Source organism: Herpailurus yagouaroundi, unplaced genomic scaffold (genome assembly GCF_014898765.1).
Source record: "Herpailurus yagouaroundi ecotype Mexico unplaced genomic scaffold, PumYag 210, whole genome shotgun sequence".
In the NCBI taxonomy this organism is placed as follows: Eukaryota; Metazoa; Chordata; class Mammalia; order Carnivora; family Felidae; genus Herpailurus; species Herpailurus yagouaroundi.
In genome coordinates, this window is record NW_024412441.1 from 27,842,338 (window position 1) to 27,863,910 (window position 21,573).

The 21,573-nt window shown below is 39.8% G+C and overlaps 1 protein-coding gene across 3 annotated transcripts in view; it reads left to right on the forward strand.

The window, feature by feature from the left end:
- Positions 1 to 21,573, forward strand: part of LIMS1 (LIM zinc finger domain containing 1) — a 155,484-nt gene that overhangs the window by 38,425 nt on the left and 95,486 nt on the right. Inside the window, exon 1 of one of the 3 annotated variants that reach the window (XM_040454158.1) lies at positions 19,688 to 19,790. The exons of the other annotated variants lie outside the window; for them this stretch is intronic. The gene's annotated coding sequence lies outside the window, so the exon portion shown is untranslated. Of the gene's footprint in view, positions 1 to 19,687; positions 19,791 to 21,573 lie in introns of those variants that run through there. 3 annotated transcript variants of the gene reach the window in all.

Consider the following 21,573-nt stretch of genomic DNA (forward strand, 5'->3'; position numbering starts at 1 on the left):
TCTGCCCTAGCTCTTTCAGAAAAACTTGTAGTTTCAGGAAGGATGTGTGCTGGATGAGATCTCTAAGCTTTCTCCAAGTCCATTTCTGTCTAAACCCAGAATTGCTCTGTAACCAAATTGATCTTTGAAATACTTGATTGTTTCAACTCAGCCTTGCTCACTGGGTACTGTTAAAAGCGAAGAGGTGATTTTTTTTTTCCCCTCTCCTGCATACCCTGTCTACATTCCACAAGGGTTGAAGTGGGATGCATAAAAGGTTGCTATAGTGATGTTGTCATGTTAGGGCTTAGCCAAGGTGGTAGAGTTTCTGGCAAGGTTGCCAAAGTGGATAGTTAAAATTTGGTAGGAATAAAGGTCTCTGAAAAAAATATGGCTGGCACATAATTGAGTCATTTAGTAACCATAGAGGGTGTTAACCAGCTCTTTGCTATCTTAGCTAGAGGAAAAAGAAGTAAATTGTATCAGGAGGTAGAGTTAAAATTCTGTCTTGGAGATAGCTGCTTATTAAAATGACTGCTTAGGGGAGGAATGAACTTGTTTAAAAGATAGGCAGAGGGGCGCCTGGGTGGCGCAGTCGGTTAAGCGTCCGACTTCAGCCAGGTCACGATCTCGCGGTCCATGAGTTCGAGCCCCGCGTCAGGCTCTGGGCTGATGGCTCAGAGCCTGGAGCCTGTTTCCGATTCTGTGTCTCCCTCTCTCTCTGCCCCTCCCCCGTTCATGCTCTGTCTCTCTGTCTCAAAAATAAATAAAACATTAAAAAATTTAAAAAAAATTAAAAAAAAATAAAAGATAGGCAGAGTGATTATATGAAACCAGTCCTTGGAAATGTACATTGTAAAGATAAAATTATTTTTCTTAATTCTGTCCTTGTCTGTTTTTTATGTTATGCCCCTTTTTTTTCTTTTGGTGTGTTTTTTAAAAGTTTATTTTGACAGAGAGAGGGAGAGAAGGACAGAGAGAAAGGGAGAGAGAGAATCCCAAGCAGGCTCTGCACTGCTGGCACAGAGCCTGACATGGGGCTTGATCACATGAACCGTGAGATCATGACCTGAGCCAGAATCAAGAGTTGAATGCTTTACTGACTGAGCCACCCAGGCTCCCTGTGCCCCCTTTAGTTTTTATTCTGTAAGTTTTGTTTTCTGCATTACTAGCTCTGTCTCATGCCTGTGTGCAATAAAATGAAGGGTTTCAGGGTTTACCAGGCATCATCACTTATGACAGGGCTGGGGCAATTTAGGCCACTTCTCTGCTTCACTTTCCTCACCAGAAGAGTGAGGACTACAATCCTGCCTGCTTTCCTTCCTGTGAGGATTAGGTGTGGATTCCTGGTGAATCATCCAGGGCAGTACAAGACTCAGTAATATAATTTGCATGAGCTGCTTTAATGTTGATGATGCATCAGTGCTGTCCCTGTGAGTGTCTTTGTCAGCAGTTGCCATCTCATCTACAGGTCAACTTTTTAAGGTCTGTATTATTTATGCCCTCATTTATATAGATGAGGAAAGGGAGTGTCAATGGATAACTTGCCCACAGCCATGCAGCAAGTGGCCCAGCTGACCATGTTGCAAACTTGAGTCTGTAATACTCATACACCCATGCTCTTTCAAATATATTGTGCTAATTTCTGTTTTGTTTTGTTTTGTTTTTATTATGGTAAAAAAATATGTATAAAATTTACCATCTGAATCATTTTTTAAAGTTTATTTATTTTGAGAGAGCGTATGTGCACATGTGTGTGAGGGAGGGGCAGAGAGAGGGAGAGAGAGAATCCCAAGCAGGCTCTGACGTGGGGCTCAGACTCAAGAATCGTGAGATCATAACTTGAGCCCAAATCAAAAGCCGGATGCTTAACCAACTGAGCCACCCAAGTGCCTGCCCCACCATCTGAACCATTTTTAAGAGTGTAGTATAGCTAAGTAGTGCTAAGTATATTTACATTGTTGTGAAGCAGATCTCCAGAACTTTTTCATCTTCCAGAACTGAAACTTTGTAACCATGAAACAGTTCCCCATTTTCTGCTCTTCCCAGCCACTGATCATGGTCATTCTTTCTATATCTATGAATTTCGTTACATTAGATACTTCATATAAGTGATGTCATACAGTATTTTTCCTGTCGTGATTGGCTTATTTCACCTGGCATAGTGTCCAAGTTCATCCATGTAGCACATGCCAGAATTTCCTTCCTTTTTAAGGCTGTATTGTATTCCACTGTGTATATATACCACATTTTGTTTTATTTGTGCATCAATAGATATTTGGGTTGCTTTTACCTCTTGGCTACTATAAATAGTGCTGTGAATATGTGATATGTGCACATATCTCTTGGAGACCCTGTTTTCACTTCTCTTGGATATTTACCAAGAAGTAGGGTTACTGGATCATATGATAGTTCTATTTTTAATTTTTTGAGGACTTGCCATACTTTTTTTAATAGCAGTTGCACCATTTTCAATCCAACCAATAACACACAAGGGTTCCAGCTTCTCCATATCCCCACCAAAACTTATTATTCTGCTTTCTGATTTAGGGTTTTGTTGGTTTGTTGGTAATAGCTGGCCTAATGACTGTTAGGTGGTATCTCATCGTGATTTTGATTTGTATTTCCCTGAGATTTAGTGATGTTGAGTGTCTTTTCATTATGCTTGTTGGTTATGATTGGTATATCATCTTTGGAAAAATGTTCCAAGTCCTTTGCCCAAATTTTTAGTCAGGTTATTGAGTTTTTTGTGGTTGAGTTACAGTTTTTTATATATTCTGAATATTAACCTTTTATTACATACATGATGTGCTAATATTTTATCCCATTCGATAGGTTGATTTTTCTACCCTGTTGATGGTATCCTTTGATGGACAAAAATTTTGAAGTTTAATGAAGCCCCCCACCATTTATCTATTTTTGCTTTTGTTTCCTATGTTTTGGGTATCATATCTGTGGAATCATTGCCCACTCCAAAGTCATGACGCTTTTTCCTTATGTTTTCTTCTAGGAGTTTTATAGTTTGGGGTCTTAAACATTCAGATCTTAAATCCATTTTGAGTTAATATTTGTTTAGGATATATTTGTTAATTATAGTTTAGAATAAGGGTCCAGTGTCATCCTTTTGTATATGGGTATTGAATTTTCTCAGCATCAGTTGTTGAAGAGACTTCTTTCCCACCATGCAGTTATTTAAGGAGAGAGGAAAGAGAGCGATGAGACAAGGAACAGATAATTATTTGGGGAAAAAATAATGCTAAAATGTTTTTTCCTTATTTGGTGCTACATAGAGAAAGGTATCTATAAATCTTTGCTTGTATGATATGTTTACAAGAATTATGGAGAAACTGTTTCCTTGACTTAGAGTTGAATTATGATTTATATTTGTTCATGTGGAGAAAAAAAAATCAAGGTATTACAGTAATACAGTATTCTCTTTGGCTCTGAAGAGACCAACTTTGCAGAAATCCAGGGTCTCTGGAATCCAGAAGTTGTTGGCAGGTTGGTGGTGGGGGGAAGGAAACCCTTTTAATGGCAAACTAATGAGGCCCTGAGCTCCCAGAAGCAAACAGACATGGAGGAGAAAAAGAGCCAAGGACTCAAAGAGCCTGTATTCTGTGTACTCTGATGGCTTGATCCACAGTGGGGGCAGCAACATCTCAGAGGGAGTGTGACCATCTCCAGAGGCAGAGGAGAACAGGGAAAATTAGCACAGAAGAGCCAGAAAGCAGAGGCATGGGGGTTAGCAGCACTGGCATGAGCAGTAGACCTTGAAGAAGGGGTCCTGACTGAAGGTACTCAGCACTGTGGCCTGGTGGTGGAGGGTAAAGGGGGTAGGGGGGCACAGAACCATTTTCCCTTCACCTGAAGTGTTAGCCTTCAACTAGCTAAAAAAAAAAAAAAAAAAAAAAAATAGACTTTCCAGAAAAACTCAGTCCATAGGAACTCTGAATAACTAACTGGGGAAGGAAGTGTGTATGTGTGTGTGTGTGTGTGTGTAGCTTTTTGACTAATGTGGTAACATTTCTCAGAGTTGCTAAAACTTTTCAGATATCTAATACTCTTATTAAAATCCCTGGGCTTTGAGTAGGATTATAGAAATCTTATTTGTATCTTTATTCCTTTCCTTTTTTCAGTAAGTATTAAGTATCTGTGTGTTATTCATTGTGAGGGATACAAATATTATGCATCCTTCCGTCGGGGTTACAATGCAATAGAGAAGATAAATGTTTATAAGTAATAGTAATAATGATAATAAGACAAAAGGTTGTCTTTTTAGATAACCTTTTGAGGTTATCTAAAGGAAGAGGAAGGTCTTCTTAAGGATGGAGAAACTGAGAGCTGAATATTATGTAGTTTATAGGTCTAGGTCCTTGATCATATTACATCTTATGGAAATGACAAAGACTTCAAAACCGTAATTCTGTAGACCACATTAGCATGAATAGCAACTGTAGAATGTTTGATTCTACTGCTCTCCTACTATACTAGATCTCTCTTTGAGCTATTTACACACAGTAAAAATACCTCTGAAAATAAATATGGAAACGTATAAATGCTTGTTATCCACATCATTTGACTAAACTGGGACAGTAGATACTCTGACAGAAATGTAATACCTTTCATTGGAATACCATTCTGTGGTATACAAAATAGTCTCACATAATACTACAGAAATAGTGTGATTCTTAAACATTTAATCTTTTCTTTCTTGAAGATTCTCACTTTTTAGTTTATGAGAATGTAGCACATAATCCTGTGCAGTGACAAAATAGAGATAGAGGCATGGGCTAAAAGACATTATTTAGGAGAGCTATTCGTTGTGTGCACAGGGCAACTGAGAGACTTGAACTTTGCTGAGGGCGAGTATCTCATCTGTTCTTCTGGAGTTCGGCCAGATTTGACTGACAATGTTCCTCCAGGCCAAAAACCACTGATCCTTAAATTTTAAAACAGGTGGTAAAGGGTAAAGTTCTACCAGAAAATCTCAATTTAGTGCATCAGTTGCAAAACTGTAATAAAACATACATACATGTGTGTTTATGTTTGAGTTTATGTTCAAATACCAATTGCATTATGAGTGGCCCATTACAAAGCCACTAGAAAAGTTATTCTGAGGAAGGATTTGAGTAACTGTGGCTTTTTTTTTTTTTTTATCATGGGACTTGTATCTTAACTCTGACTTTGTACCTATATTCTTCATGTCTTAATGTTCTCCTTTGCCTTCCATGAATTTTCCTTTATTGAGGTATACTTGGCATGCAGTAAGCCATTCATATTTGAATTTTACACTGTAAGTTTTGACTCATGACATCATCACCACAGTCAAGAAAATGTCATTGCCACTTGTCGCATGCCCCTTTGTCAGTCTCTTCTCCACCCACTGCACCCTGTGCCTTTCTTGGCCTGAAACCCCACAGAAATTGAAGTTCTGAATGTGTAGTACAAGGTAGCTTTGTTGGTGCTCGACAGCTTCCTGGGCCACATCAAGTGTGGTTGGCCAATGCTTTCCAAATTATAGTGAAGAGTGAAGCTTTTCTTTAAAAAAAAAACAATAACTTTCAGTTCATAGCTGTCTGATGCTTATATAAAGGACAGTAAAAATGGGTTACTAGAAAAATGAAATGAAAAAGAAGTCATGAATGCAAGTCTCAATTTTTTTTTTTAGACCAGCAGATATAAAATTTCTCTGTCAAATTTTAAGTTTATAAGTTCTTGTTCTTAATTTCTGCACTGATTTCATTGCAGATTGACAGCAAAATCTCATGATTACATAGGCTATGCTGAGTAGGCAACCCTGCTTTTCTCCCTGTGTGTTTCACTGGGTATAAAGATCTCTTGGGCATGCTTTTAAAGTTTCCCACTTGGACTGTTCTGCAACTTCTGGCAGCTACTTTCACTTAAGAAATGATAGAAAACTAACAGTTGCTGGGTACTCTCTAAATGCCAGCCAGTATATAAAACATTCTTCTATGAGGCTAGTTGTGATCCTGTCATATATGGCCTTAATTATGTTGAGGGACACTTCTGTACTCCCTTTGTTGAGAGGTTTTTGGATTTGTTTTTTTTTTTTATCATGAGCGTATGTTGAATTTTGTCAAATGCTTTTTCTGTATCTATTGAGATAATCGTCTGATTTTTATCCTCCATGTTGGTAATGTGGTGTATCACTTAAATTTGTAGATGTTTAACCATCCTTGCATCCCTGGAACAAATCTAACTCTGATCATGCTGTATAACCCTTGTTGAATTCAGCTTGCTAATACTTAGTTGAAGACTTTTTCATCTGTGCTTGTCAAGGATGTTGTGAGTAGCTTTCTTTGCTTATAGTGTCCTTGTTTGATTTTGGTGTCAGTGTGATGCTGGCCTCTTAAATTTTGGATGTGTTCCTTCCTCTTCTTTTTTTTTTTGGAAGAGTTTGAGAAGGGTTGATATTAATTAAATGTTTGGTGGAATTCACCAGTGAAGCCATATGCCCTAGACTTTTGTTTGGTTGGAGGTTCTTGATTACTGACTCCTTCTCCATACTAGTAGTTGTACTCATACTAGTACAATCTTTCAGATTGTCTATTTTTTCATGATTCAGTCTTGGCAAAGCGTTTGTATTTTTTCTTTCTGAGTAATCCTCAGAACAACCCTAAAGTATGGGTGCATTAGCCCCAGTGGGAGGTTGAATTAACTCACTTATATTTATGCATTTAGTTAAATGTTTCTGAATCCTTGCTATGGGCAGGCTTATCCTAGGCTCTGGGGAGGCAACAGGAAGCAGAGCAGACAAAACCCCCTGTCCTTGAGGGACCTACATCTTTTCTGGGGGGAGACAACATAAACAAATAAATGAAACACATTAGATGGTGATCGATAAGGTAAAGAGAAATAAACTAGAGAAAGGTGTAGGGGACAGGAGGTGGGGATTGCACCTTTAAATAGGGTGGTTAGAGAAGTCTTCACTGCCATGACATTTGGGCAGAGATCTGAAGGGGCTGAAGCAGGGAGAAGCACTCAGAGCTAATAGCAATGGTAAAGTTCCTGGAGTTTTTTGAGATGCTCACTGATATGAAAGACCTTTCTCCCACCTAGTAAATGGCTCATCTGGGTTTGAATTCAAATTTGGCCTTTTCTGTTATGCTTTCCAGTTTTTATTCACTATCCATGCTCCTGATTTAAAGATGCCTAAATCCAAATAAAGTGGAAACCCATTTGGGAGTGGGAATGTAATTTATGTGTGTTAGGGAGTTAGATGGAAAACCTACTCTCTGTGTGATCTTGCTTTTGATTATGTCTGGATATTTTCCAAGACTTTGAGTATCTTACTCCTAAGGGTACAAAATTGATGAGTTTTGTAGTTGAGTTTCCATTTTTAAGTGGATGAAATTTCTCTAGAGGACATAGAAAGCCAGACAAAATCAGGGAAAGAATTTTCAAAGAACAGATGATTAAAGCTTCGGAAAGAAGGCATTGCTTTTGTTTAAGCACTTTGAAGTTAAGGATTGTGTAAGTCCTTCCCTACCATTAGTGACCTGGTGCTTAACAGACAGCTCTCCTCGGCATTGACTGGAGCCTTTGCTGGGACTCTCTTCTCATCTGGCTGCTCTCCCTGCCCAAGACTTCCCTTCTGCACACGCCGACAGCTCTGACCCAGACCCTTTACCTGTGGTTCCAAAAGAGGACTTCAGCTACCTCCATTTTGATCTCAGTCAATTATTTCTAATTGATTAAGTTCTTCTTGCCAGCTTATCTCAAAACTCAGGCAAAAGATCCTGTGGGCTAAGCATTCTATGATGGGAATGGAAACTACCTCCTCAAACAATACAGACTGCCCTGAGTCAGCAAGACCCCTTGTGACTGACCCCATGACGGATGGACCTGTTGACCTTTACTGCCCACCACCCTTCATCCCACATTTTCCTTATATAAACCTAGATGTATTTTCAGCACCTTGGAGATAGTTAAGACATTAGTCTGCTGTCTTCCTGGTGTTGGCCTCACTGAAGTAAATTCCTTTCTTGTTTCACTGCCATTCCTCTCTCTGCCTTTGGATTTTGTCAGTGGTGAGTGGTTGAACCTTGTCTGTTAAGGACCCCTCCCACCAGGTGCTCTTGCCCCTCTGCATCCTGATTACATTCCTGGCTGTTGAGCCTTAGATTCTTTGCCCTGTCACCTCCTCCAGCAGCCCCAGATTGGGTTGGGGAGGAGGAGGAGCGGTATGTTGTCATTCATGATTGTTAGGGTGCACTGTTCTCAACTGAGCTTGAGGGCTGAAATTGGCAGAGCAGGTATTCCTATGTCTATTTAACAGATGAGAAATGTGAAGCTTAGAGACATTAAATAATTTGTTCAAGCTAATCATCCCCCAGTTAAACCATTATAGATATTTGAACCAAAGTCATTGGTTTCCATATTCCCTGATTGCTGCTACGTGGTTTCTTTTTTTCAGCCTGATTTTGGATAAACAAGCTTTTGTGGATTGGTCATGATTTTGTTGTATGGAATTTATTATATGGCTCCTTATGGAAATTGTAGAATTTTAAATAATATAGAATTGGCTTCACATTTTTGGTGATTGAGTTGGGGGACTAATTGATGTCATTTTTTTTTAAGATCTTATTTTTGGGGAGCCTGGGTGGCTCATTCGGTAAATCATCTGGCTCTTAATTTTGGCTCAGGTCATGTTTTTCACAGTCTATGAGATCAGGTCATGTTTTTCACAGTCTATGAGATCAAGCCTCGCATTGGGCTCTGCACTAACAGCCTGGAGACTGCTTGGGATTCTTTCCCTCTGTCTCTCTGCCCCTGCTGCTTCTCTTTCTCTCTCTCAGAATAAACTTAAAAAAAAAAAAAAAAAACTTAAAAAAAGATTTTATTTTTAAATAATCTCTACACCCAGTGTGGCGCTCAAATTTACAACTCCGAGATCAGGAGTCCAATGCTCTATTGACTGAGACAGCCAGGAGCTCCTGATGTCATTTGATTTTTACAGTGTCTTGCTAATTTTCTTTAAATGGGAAGGTAGATTTCCCATATACCCCCCCGCCTCCACACACGTGTAGCCTCCCTTACTATCAACATCCCTCACCAAAGTGTTATATTTCGGTTGATGAACCTACATTAATACATTATTCACCCATAGTCCATACTTTTGGAGTTCACTCTTTGTTGTATTTTCTATGGGTTGCATAAATGTATAATGACATGTATCTATCATTGTGATATCATACAGATTATCTTTACTGCACTAAAAATCCTCTGTGCTCTACCTGTTCTTCCCCCTCCCCACCACTTCCCATGTCTTACTGATTTGTTTGTTTGTTTGTTTGTTTGTTTTAAACGTTTTTAATGTTTATTTATTTTTGAAGGAGAGAGAGGCAGAGCTGAGCAGGGCAGGGGCAGAGAGAGGGAGACACAGAATCTGAAGTAGGCTCCAGGTTCCTAGAGCTGTCAGCACAGAGCCTGACGCAGGCTTGAACCCGCGAACTGTGTGAGATCATGACCTGAGCGGAAGTCAGACGCTTAACTGACTGAGCCATCCAGGTGCTCTCTTACTTCTTTTTTTATTTTTATTTATTTATTTATTTTGAGAGACAGTGCAAGCAAAGGAACATGAGCAGGGGAGGGGCAGAGAGAGAAGGAGAGGAAGAATCCCAAGCAGGCTATGCACGGTCAGCACAAAGCCTAATGCGGACTCATTCCCATGAACTATGAGATCATATCATGACCTTAGCCAAAAGCAAGAGTTGGATACTTAACCAACTGAGCCTCCCAGGCACCCTTCTCTTACTTCTTATACCTACATCTGACTACGTTTTGTTGTGGTCAGGCTGCCAGGCTGAGTGCATCTGGACTGAACACTGACTTTCAGAGGGGCAACTTTAATTACAGCTCTCCTTTTCTCCATCTTCCTTTAGGCACTGTTTATTTCTTTTCTTTAAAGAATGTCATGGTTTGATTCATAATGACTATTCCGGAAGTCAGTCTTGAGTCATCAGAGTTATTTAGTCTGTCATCTTGGGTGCATGTGTGTGTCAGTGTGGTGGTATTCATTTTGGTTATTTGGAGAACATAAGATATAGTAATCTTGATTCCATAATTAAAATAAACTCAAAAGAGGTTGCCAACAGGACAAAAAACAGCAAGATAATGCTAATAGGCATATGTGCTGTACACGTGCATCAGGAACCAAAAGCAGCTGAGGCCAGGATTCGAAGTTTTTCTACACTTAATGGTAGATGAGACATAACATGAGCAGAGGGCTTGGGAATGGGGGAGAGGCCTGGTCTTGATGTTAATGTTAGAGTTACAGCAGCAACAGGGGCTTATTATCAATCATTCGTTTTCCCTAATCATTTTAGCTCTGTTCTTTTTATAAGGTTTTAGTATTCATGTACATGAATGAGAGCTACTAGTTAACCAGGTTTTATTCATCCTGTGAGGGGGTTGGATTAGAACTTTTGATAATGAGTCAGTACCATTACCATTCAGTTTAAGGTTAAGGAACAAAGCTGCTGGTCTCAGATTACAATCTAGTAGGGATAGGCAAAATAAGCCCTTTCTTCCCTTTCCCCTCTCCCTCCTTTTCTTTCTTTTCCTTTCCTTTCTCTATTTATTTATATTGAGGTATAATTGACATATAGCATTATATTAGTTTCAAATGTATAACGTAATGATTAAGTATTTGCATATAGTGCACAATGATCACCACAGTAAGTCTAGTTAACATCTGTCCCAGATTTATCTTGATATGTGAGAGCATATGGTAAATATCCTAAAGAGACAGGGACAGAGTGATCAGCACTCACACCCTTAAGTAGGAAGAAAAGTACTCTCTAACAAGGGTTTATGACCACCCCAAACAAGGGTACTCATTTCTGTTACTGCTTCACACTTCCTGACACTGTGGTTTGATCTTGACTCATATGTCCAAGTTCCTTGAACACGGGTTAAACCTCTCAGAATACCATATGATCTCATAACTGTCAGTGCACTGAGCATATTGTCTAATCAGTGACCATTACTTGTCTCCCGTAATGAACCTAATCTCATTAAAACCAGGGAAACTGTGGCTTCTTCTTGTTCCCTGAGGCACAAGTGCCTGACATGTACTAGCAGATGGTGCTTCCATGTTATCCCCATCCCTGGGAATGTCCTCTCCCTCCTTTTCTGCTTTGTGAGCACAGCCAGTTGAGACTCACATTAGTCCCTTACCCCCTAAAGCCATCCCTGCAGCTTCTCTGTGCCCTGGCTCCTTGCAAACACTGCCTCGACTAATTCTCAGAATACTGTGATGTGTTTTGTATGTATCTCACAGTCTAGGGAGCTACTCAGGGGAAGGGGCTGTGCCTTGTTCAGCCTTCTGTGCCTTGTGCCCATACAGTTAGTTACAAGGTAGTCATTGGGTACATATTTGCTAAAATGAAAATGAAGGGAAGTTTCTGGTGTACAGGTTATTTGTTCGCCACTCACCCCTCTGTTTTAGTGGTACAAACTGGGTAATGATAAGTTAACATTTGCATTGGCACAGAAGTTAATTTTTACTGTTTTACATTCTTAACAAATGCAATTTCTCTGAATTATGATACTTCACTTTTTAAGTAAGAGGTGCTTCATATATTTTTAAACTACTGTTTAGCATTTCTGGAAACTTACAATGCAGGAGTTAAAAAATGAAAAGCTGTTTTTTCTGGGAAATGAAATCGTATCCATCTATTCTTCCTTCTTACCAAATCACTGTTGAATGCACTTATGAGCTTGTACATGTTTTGACACTCTAAGGAAGTATATCATGAATTGCCAGTTAGTCACCAATAATTTCTAATTGTGACTCAGTTTTTAACAAAGTACATTCTTTGCACTTAGGTGTGTAAACACTTGTTTCGTGTGTATCTGACCCATATACCCCATCCTATTTTGTTTTATACTCTCTAAATAGAAACATTTTTATTTTGAAATAGTTTTGCAGTGTTAAAGCTAACACTATAACTTGGTAGTATGATAAGATCCTGGCCACATGGATATGAAATGTCTTTGCTTTCCTGCACCCCCATTAGCCAGAAGGCTTAATGCTCTGGCTGAACTCTAAAAAGCATCTCTGCTGTCATAAGTATGATGAATGTTTGTGTTAGTTCATAAAATGTAAATGAGTTTTTAATCTATTTCTCAAGAAACATGATGATGTGGGGGTATCCTTTCTTCCTCAAGAATAAATCAAATCTTAAATTTCATGTTAGTATCTGGATTCATTATCCCATTTCACCTTTTTTGGTATGCATTCGTGGGATTTTGCAGGCATTTTTGTGCCAAAGTGTTGTATATTTATGGTTCTGATTTTTATCATTTCAGCTAACACTCACTCTGAGATGATAGAGAATTTTGTAACAAAAGCACCTTGTTTGACTTTTTTTAATTTTTATTTTATTTATTTATTTTTTTTTCAGTATATGAAATTTATTGTCAAATTGGTTTCCGTACAACACCCAGTGCTCATCCCAAAAGGTGTCCTCCTCGATACCCATCACCCACCCCTCTTCTCCCTCCCACCGCCCATCAACCCTCAGTTTGTTCTCAGTTTTTAAGAGTCTCTTATGCTTTGGCTTTCTCCCACTCTAACCTTTTTTTTTTTTTTTTTTCCTTCCCCTCCCCCATGGGTTTCTGTTAAGTTTCTCAGGATCCATATAAGAGTGAAAACATATGGTATCTGTCTTTCTCTGTATGGCTTATTTCACTTAGCATCACACTCTCCAGTTCCATCCACGTTGCTACAAAGGGCCATATTTCATTCTTTCTCATTGCCACATAGACTTTTTTTTTTTTTAAGCCCAATGTGGGTCTTGAACTCATGACCCTGAGATCAAGACCTGAACTGAGATCAAAAGTCAGACGCTTAACTGACTGAGCCACTCAGGTACCCCGCCTTGTTTGACTTTTTACATTTATGATTTCATTTAATCTTTGTGTAGCCAAGTTATTATCCCATTTTGTAGTTGCTAAAGGTGAATACACTGAACCAAGATGTTACATCTAGTAAGTGGTACAATTAAGACTGTAAACCAGGGACTTTTACCTGTAGTCAGGGCACCTTCCACCATTGTATGGTGTTTCCATGCATATTGAACTTATTACTAGCCTAAAGCTGTGGTTTTCAGCTATGTTAAATACATTTACATTTTTTTATTCATGTTTAATATACATACAAAAGAGTGCACAAATCTTTATTTATTTTTTTTAATGTTTTACTTATTCTTGAGAGAGAGAGAGACAGAGCATGAGTGAGGGAGGGACAATGAGAGAGAGGGACACAGAATCCAAAGCAGACTCCAGGCTCTGAGCTGTCAACACAGAGCCCGATGTGGGGCTTGAACTCATGAGCCATGAGGTCATGACCTGAACCTAAGTCAGATGCTCAACCAACTGAGCCACCCAGGCACCCCAAGAGTACACAAATCTTAAGTACACAGGTTGATGAATTTTCACAAAGTGAACACATAAATTGAACTGTTTTGAATATGAATTAATATTAAAGTGAATTTAACATTGAGTATGTAAGACCTCTTGATTCTAAATAAATATATTTATTTTCAAACTTCTATTACACTTTCCCCAGTACTAATTTGATTGTTTAAGTGGACTTCTAATTTCCTAGTTTGTTCATTTGTTTGAGAAGCATTTACTGAGAGTCTTCTCTCTGGCAGGCATGTGCTGCATAGGTGTGGGGAGATTCACCACTTGTAATAAACTTCCTTTTGGACCCTAATAAGGAATCAGGCAACAAATTGTGCGGTGTTAAACTCCATTTCAGGAGTACTGAGTGCCAGGCCTTATGGGAGCATGAGGAACTTAGGGAAAATATCACGGAGAAAGTGACATCTAAGTCCTGCCAGATGAATGAGAATCATCCAGAGATGCCATTGTAGACAGGAAGAGCAGAGGGAGGAGCAGGTAGGATACTGAGATGTAGCACGTAGGTCCCCATAACTGGCTTAGAGCATGTGAAGTGTGTAGTGTACCTGGGGAATGCAGAGTGGGAGCGGGACATCTAGATCAGGAAGGATCTTTTGTCAGCCTGAGACTACTTTTATTGTTACTTAAGTTTCCTTGGCTACAAATAACAAGAATTGACTCTGGCAAACATAGGCTGAAAAGGAATTTATTGGAAAGATAGTAGGGTGGCTCCGAGAACGAAAGGGCCAAACATCCAGGTCTCTGAGAGAATAAACAACTAGAGCAACTCTGAGCATCTCAGCAGAAGAACCTGTGCAATTTCTCTGTAGGATAATATCATTAGTTGACTTGTTCTACTTCCTAAGGATTATTCTCTATTCAGATTTCTAATTTTCAAAACATAGAAACTGATTAGCTTAGTTCAGGTCCAGTGCCCAAACCAGGACCAGTCACTGTGGCCAGGGTTAAGAACAAACGCTGTCTAATCATTTGCCTGTTATGTGGTCAGGAGAGCTAGCTCTGAAACAGAGAGTGGAGGGAGGTGGGTGTGCTGCCTCAAAAGCCACGTTGCAACAGTGTGGAAAGGGGGTGGGTTGGAGACTGATCAGGAAGAAGTGCAAGTCCAGAGACCAGTTAGAAGGCTGTTATATTAATCCAAGTAAGAAGTGATGGCGCCAGAAGTAGGTACTATCCACAGGGATAGAAAGAGGTGAATAGACTCAGGTATTTAAAGGCAGAAAAGAAAAGACTTTGCGTTTGGACATTGTGAAGTGTGTGGACATTTGAGGAGTTGAGGATGACTCCAGTGTTTCTGGCCTTGGCCACTGAGTGAATGGGGGGACCTTGTGTGGAGAAGAGCTACTTTCAGGTGGGGAACAGGGCTTTCATTCAGTTTTGAAGTGTTAAGTTGACATATCTAAGCAGACCATGTTTAACTTGAGAATACTTGGTGCCTTTTGGGATTCCAACTTTGCCATCAGGGCCCCCTCTCTCTGACATAGAGGCACTTGCCAGCATTGTCCCTTTTTTGTCATGTCCTTGGGCAACTAGAGTCTTCCTACAATATTGCCATGAAAATTGACAAGCTTCATTCCCCTGCTGTGCCTCCTGTACTTTGGACAGTTTCAGGTCTGAGTGGATATTGGGGATTATACATTGCTCATACTCAAAAAGTCTCCCAGAGCTAGGAACATTCAGGACCAAGTGCTGTCCTTTAGGATCTTTCTTAGATATCATTGTGATTAGAAAAGTCTTGTTCTTTTATGACATTCTTTTCCTGACGTGATTTTATCTGAGTTTGAAAATACTTGAAAATTGAGGAGTTACTTGATTAAAGAGTTTAAATTATAGTTGGAAGTTTTTTAGGTAGTGTTTTAATTTTAGTAGTATTCAATGTCATAGGTTAAGTCACACCCTGACAAGTAGTTCCTTAAGATACTTTAATCAGTGCTTTGCCATTAGGTAGCTTAATGGCTTCTGAAATCCTCTGGGTCAGTAATTCTCAGTGGGGCTAGAACTGTTTCCTACAGAGCAACTGGGAACTTGTGGGGTAACAAAAAATACTCCACAATGGTTTGGGGCAAGGGGCACATAGGCATTGAGTTGGCTAGGGTCAGGGATGCTGGATGCTATGGACTTTGCATCCATAGGACTTTGATGCAGGTAAAAAAGAAAAAAAAATTATAATTATTTGAGCATAGCACCTAATTCTATTTTAGATATAATCATGGTCTACTTTTACATGATTTCAGTAGACACTTAAGTTTTTCAGGAACGCTATGAAATTTGTAAATTGAGTGAAAAATGAAGTTTGCTTAAGATTTTACTGTAAGTTCTACTCTCATAGGTGGTATTAATTTCTTTTTTTATCCTGTTTATAACTTCAAAGACTTTAAGATAATGATGAAAATATATTGAAAATATTAAGATAATTTTGTTTTGTTTTTGTTTTTAATGAGAGATGGTTGGAAAACTAATGTTTTCTCAAGTGAAATAGGGCAGACACCCCAGGGAAAGCATATGTCTGGGGATGAACATGATGAACTTGCTGGGTTATAGATGTGTTTCATAAATAAGAACCTAAGAAGCTTATAGAAAGGTGGAAACAATCAGTAGCACTTGCTAGACTGGGTAAATCAAATTGGGTGAAATTACCCCAGATTTTTTAAAAGGCCAGAGAGGAAAAGATATGCAAAGGCATTGAGTAAGTTACAAAATAGATATGTGTCCATTTAGAGTGTATTCTATGGAAAACACGTATCTGGATTTCCTTTTATCTGTGTGAGAATTATAAAGGAAAAAGGAAGCGTGGCAATGGATGAGTGAAAAAGGCTGGTTCTTTTAACTCCGGTATAGGGTTAGGCAGGGCACCCAAATGGTAGCTGGTAACAATATGGAACCATAGCTCCATCTGCTGGAGAGAAGCAGACCCTCTCTTGCACCGTATACAAATAAAGTGACCCTCTCTGTATACATGTTAGTGAGCCACCCAGTATTTATTAAATACTCCTGTCTGAGAGGCAACACCTTGCCAGGCTCTAGGGTAGCAGTAATAAAAACTTAGATACATTCCCTGCTTTCACCTCACCATGCTTAGCTGTGATAGGCTTTCTGCTTTTAAGAAAAAGACTTCATTTTTGCATTCTGAGTTTCTCTCTTAGATTTCTCCATGGATGACTTTTAAGAAACCACGTAACCTCTTTCTGAGCATCATTTTCCTTATCTGTAAGATGAGAACGACTGTCTCTCCTACAGGCTCAGTTTAAACTATATCGAATGCCTAGTGTGTATGGCAGCCATAGGCAGGAAGGGCATAAGATAAGCAGGAGCCTTGTTCTTGCCCTCACTCGGGTTAGAAAAAGAAGCTCTTACGAGATAAGTGAGAGGGCCTCATGAGAGCCCTGAGGAGGAGTGCCTGATGCAGACAGGAGAATGGGACTGGAGAGGGATTGAGGCACGGTTTTTTGAAGACCTTATGCTTCACTTCAGTTGTACAAGGATGTTAAAATTAGCAAGAGGAAGATGAAAAGCTCTTCCAGGCTGAGGACTGGCATAAGCAGCAACATTGAGATGGGGGCCTACATGGCATATGTCATGGCTGGGTTGCATGAAGTGAGTGGCAGGGAGTGTCCAGAGATGAGGATTGGAGGAGGTTGGTGGGCCAGGGCATATTGGGTTTGTATTCTTCTTTAAGGGGCTTAACTTTGTGCTCAGTGCACCAGAGAGCCATTGCAGAGTTGAAGCAAGTTCTGGAGAGACACCTGGCTCCTTAGATCACTTGTTGGCTGAGTCTCCTGGATTTGGTTAAAGGCAGAGAGTTAGGAGGCTGCCGCTATAGACCAAGTGTGTAATCATGAGGGCTAGAATGGTAACAGGGCTAAAAATGAGAGTGAAGTAGCACAGAGGGACTAATTTAAAAATGAGTTAGGAGTTAAAATTAGCAGAAGTGGTTGGTTTGAATGTAAGAAATCAGGGGTGACTGGGAGATTCCTAACTTGGGTGACTGGTTGGATAATGTTGCTGTACCTAAGAGAGTACATATAAAAGGAAGAGCTGGCTATGGGCATGGCAGGAGGGGGTGAGTGGTTTATTTAGTCATCTTGAGTTAGGGTGTCTCCATGAAAGCAGCCAGAAGACAATTTGATGCATGACTGCAGGTTCAAGAGAAAGGTCTGGCCGGTGTTGCTAACATGGGGGGAGTAGTGGAGCCATGAGAGATGGTGAGTCGTCAGGGAGAATGTTCATAGTGTTCACAAGCAGGGAGCCAGGGTACGAATTAGGGAAGTTGCCACACCTAAAAGGCAGGCAAAGGAAGGGGATCCTACAGAGGAGACAGTGATGGGATGATTGGAAGGACAGGATAATGGCCTGGAGACCAAGGGTTTTGAGTTGAAAATGTCCAGGAGAGCACTGTTTATAAATGTCTAACGTAAGATAAGGATTGAAAAATGTGTTCTGGATTTGCTCTTGCCGAGAAGAATTTATCTGAAGAGAGGAGGAGGGGGTGAGATAAAAGCGAGAAGGACTCAAGATAGACTTCTCCTAGTCACCTCCCTAGGCATGTGTGCCCCCTTTGTTCATCACAACACCCTGTTTCCTTCACAGTGCGTGGTGATCAGTAAAGAATTGGGACACAAAGAAATGGCAGATGTTTGCCTCTCTGGATTTTAATTGCAATAACATAAGTTACTTTCTTGAAGAGAATTCCATATGCTGGGAATTTAGCTCACAAGACTTCCGTTCTTTTACTTCTCCCAGGAGAGATTGTGGCTGCTTTCCAGGGTTTATATCTCCGGTATAGTACTATCCCTCATGGGAGTGGGGGTGAGAGGCCTCTTCTTACCCACAAACAGCCTTGTACTTCCAGTTTCCTTCTATATCCCACTCACACCCCTCAAAACAAAGTAAGTAAATCAAGGCCAGAAAAGTCCTCTGGCTGGAATTGTACATACGTTTAGTCTTGTATTTCAAGTCCAAACCCAACTCTGGTGGTCAGGCTTTAGAGTGAGCCATGGAGATGGAGCCTGTGTGGTGCCCCCAGGGGTGCTGGGCCAGAGCCCTGAAGTTTAGAGCTCACTGCCTACAGCTTGTCTTAGGTGAGCTCTTTCACCTCTCCAGACATCAGACTGCTTCCCTATAGAGTAGATGGAGTTCCAGGGTGCCTGTCACATCTGCCCTTCTACTGACAGTCGCCATCTCTCAATACTGCCAATACCCAGTCTCCATTGTTGGCATAACAAGCAAAGGTGAGGAATTGTTCTCTTGTTTTTAAAGATTAACCTCAGGTCCTATAACCAAGAAATGCTGTTATCATTCTTAAAATGACTGCTTTATAATAAATTTTTTAAGGGACTTTCTTGTAATATTCTCAATGAATCAGGGCAAGGAAGTCTTCATTCATGGAGGCGGAAGCCTGTATTAAATGCTCCTGAGTTCCTCCATCTCTACCAAAGATCCCTTGATTAGTCTTCAATGGAAACTTGGCACCCAGGAGTCCTGCGAAGTGACTCAGTCGGATGTATGAGGCCTCATTAGCATTGGCCCTGCTCCTTCTCTGCACTGTGTGTGTCAAGGATATCTGGGACAGAAGGCTATTTCCCTACTTAGCCTGCCAGAGTTTGGCCTGCCTGCCTTTAAACTGGGCTGAGCTACCAGGAGGATAAAATAGACTAGCTGTTCAACACTGACATGGCAAAGCATTCAGAGGAGACTTAAAAGAGGCTCTATTATTTCAAACATGTAGATACTATCAAGATCCAAAAGGGTGGAGAATATCTTTTTATGAAAGCTTCACCTCTTTCTATACTAATTATTTGTTTTTCTAAATATTTTCTGCACAGCTTTCAATAAATTTGTGGATGAATTTCTTAACTTAGTAAGGTACATAAAACAACAGGATATGAGTTATGACATTTAGGGGTGTTGCCTTATTGCTTCAGAACTTTGGGGTTATCGTGTAACATACCATGTCACATGACTTGACTGAATGCAGGAAAAAAAGCCCTCAATTTGGTTTCATTGGCTTAAATATAGCTCAAGGCAACAGACACAAAATGAAGATGAGGAAGTACTATACAGTATAGGAAACAGGAGCTTTTAAAGATAATCCACTGTAATCTGGAACTGGTTGCCCAGGCCCTGATAAATGAGAGAAAATAAGAGCAAAAGTACCAGAAAGGAGATTCTTTATTCTTGAGGTGAGAACAAGAGAGTGTAGAGGCTCATCAGGTAAAGTGCTCGGAATATCAACTTGCTTTTGCAGAGGTGGGGCTGTGTGTGCAAAGTGATTAAGACAGAGGAGTGGAAGTCTGAGAGAAGACATCCATCGAAAAGACATTCGTCTAAACTTGCATATCCAGTAACAGGAACAGTCTTGGGTAAGTTGTAGTAGCTTTTAGCTATGCTAATTAAATTTTTCTTTTCGCTGCTGCAAAGTACAATGGTTGTGGTTCTAACTTCCTGTGGGTGCATATTTAATTACTGAGTATATGTAGAAGTAACTTTATATTTTGTTGGTTTTAAAGTGGATGAGGAGGGGCGCCTGGGTGGCGCAGTCGGTTAAGCGTCCGACTTCAGCCAGGTCACGATCTCGCGGTCCGTGGGTTCGAGCCCCGCGTCGGGCTCTGGGCTGATGGCTCAGAGCCTGGAGCCTGTTTCTGATTCTGTGTCTCCCTCTCTCTCTGCCCCTCCCCCGTTCGTGCTCTGTCTCTCTCTGTCCTAAAAATAAATAAAAGTTGAAAAAAAAATTAAAAATAAAATAAAATAAAGTGGATGAGGAAGGGAGGCTATACCCTTATATTTGTAGAGAAAACATTAACAGTCTTGATAATGTTTTGTGCCATATGGTCCTGCAGAAGCATAGAGTGCTTTTTGTCATTTTATTACATTAAATATTTTTAACCCACATTCTGTGTAGGGTCTTAAAATAAAATAATCATATACTGTTTAGCACTACGGTTAGTGAGTATCTGTCTTGCCATGGTATGGAAAAAGCAACTATAACTACTTGAGTTATTTATTCGTTAACCTATATAAGTCTGTAAAAACCAGCAGGCCATTTTTAAAGTGATCTTAATGCACTAAATCTACATTTGTAAAACATTTATTGAGAGGTGATTATTCACCCCAAAAGGATCTTGTGCCTTACACATGATCTGCCTTACACAGTGTACTTCCTTAGAGATTTAAATGTAGTTATGAAAACATTTATTTTGCAGTCTCCAGGAACATGATAACCTTGAGAGGAACATAGCTGTGATATAGAATAGGGTGATGTGTAAGGGACTTTCTTATTTTGTATGTTACATATTTATAGATATGTTTTTTATAAACACATTGTCATGAAATAAGCAATAGTTATAGTATTAAGAGAACAGATTTATTTTTTTCAGGGACAAGAAATAAAAAGTTCTAAAGGATGATCGCTTTGCTTTGGGTCTTGCAAGTTAATAGAAATTAACTTCAAATTAACTGCCTTGCAACAACAAGGCAGTGTACATGGCTCATAGAATAAAAAATGAAAAAGATACTTTGGATAAACATACATAAAGATGGTGTAAAAAAAATTGCTCCCAAATAACCAAGCATAATCAGACCAACATGAGTATACTGTCAAGTTTGGAGGCATAACCAAAAGTAGGAGTGACTTGTAATTCTCAGGGACCAGCACCATTTAGTTGATTCTTAAGTTGGGCTTTGAAGAATGAGTAAATTTCAGCATTTAAACAATGATGGGGAAGGGTATTCTTCTAGGGAGTTGGTGACATCTTCAGCAAAGGTCAGTTTTACTTCCTTGTTCAGAATCCTCCCATTGCCTTTTCACCTCGCCTGAATGCAACCTGGAATCCTTATTCTGGTCTGCAAGGGCATACTTGATATGCACCCTGCCCTTGGTTTCCTCTTTCTTTCAGATGCCATATCTCTACTGCCCCTTTCCACTAGACTCTAAGATTGATGAAGCAGGGGCTTTGTCTTCCATGTTCCCTCCTGTATCTCCAGTGCCTAGCTCTAAGTGCTCAATAAATGAGTATACAATGAATGAAAATAATTCAAAAGACATCTAATGTGCTAGGATGTAAGATGTGTTTGCAGGATAAGAGTGATAGGGAGTGCGCATAGATTACTGGTCTTGAATACGATATAAAGTTTTGGGTGATTTTA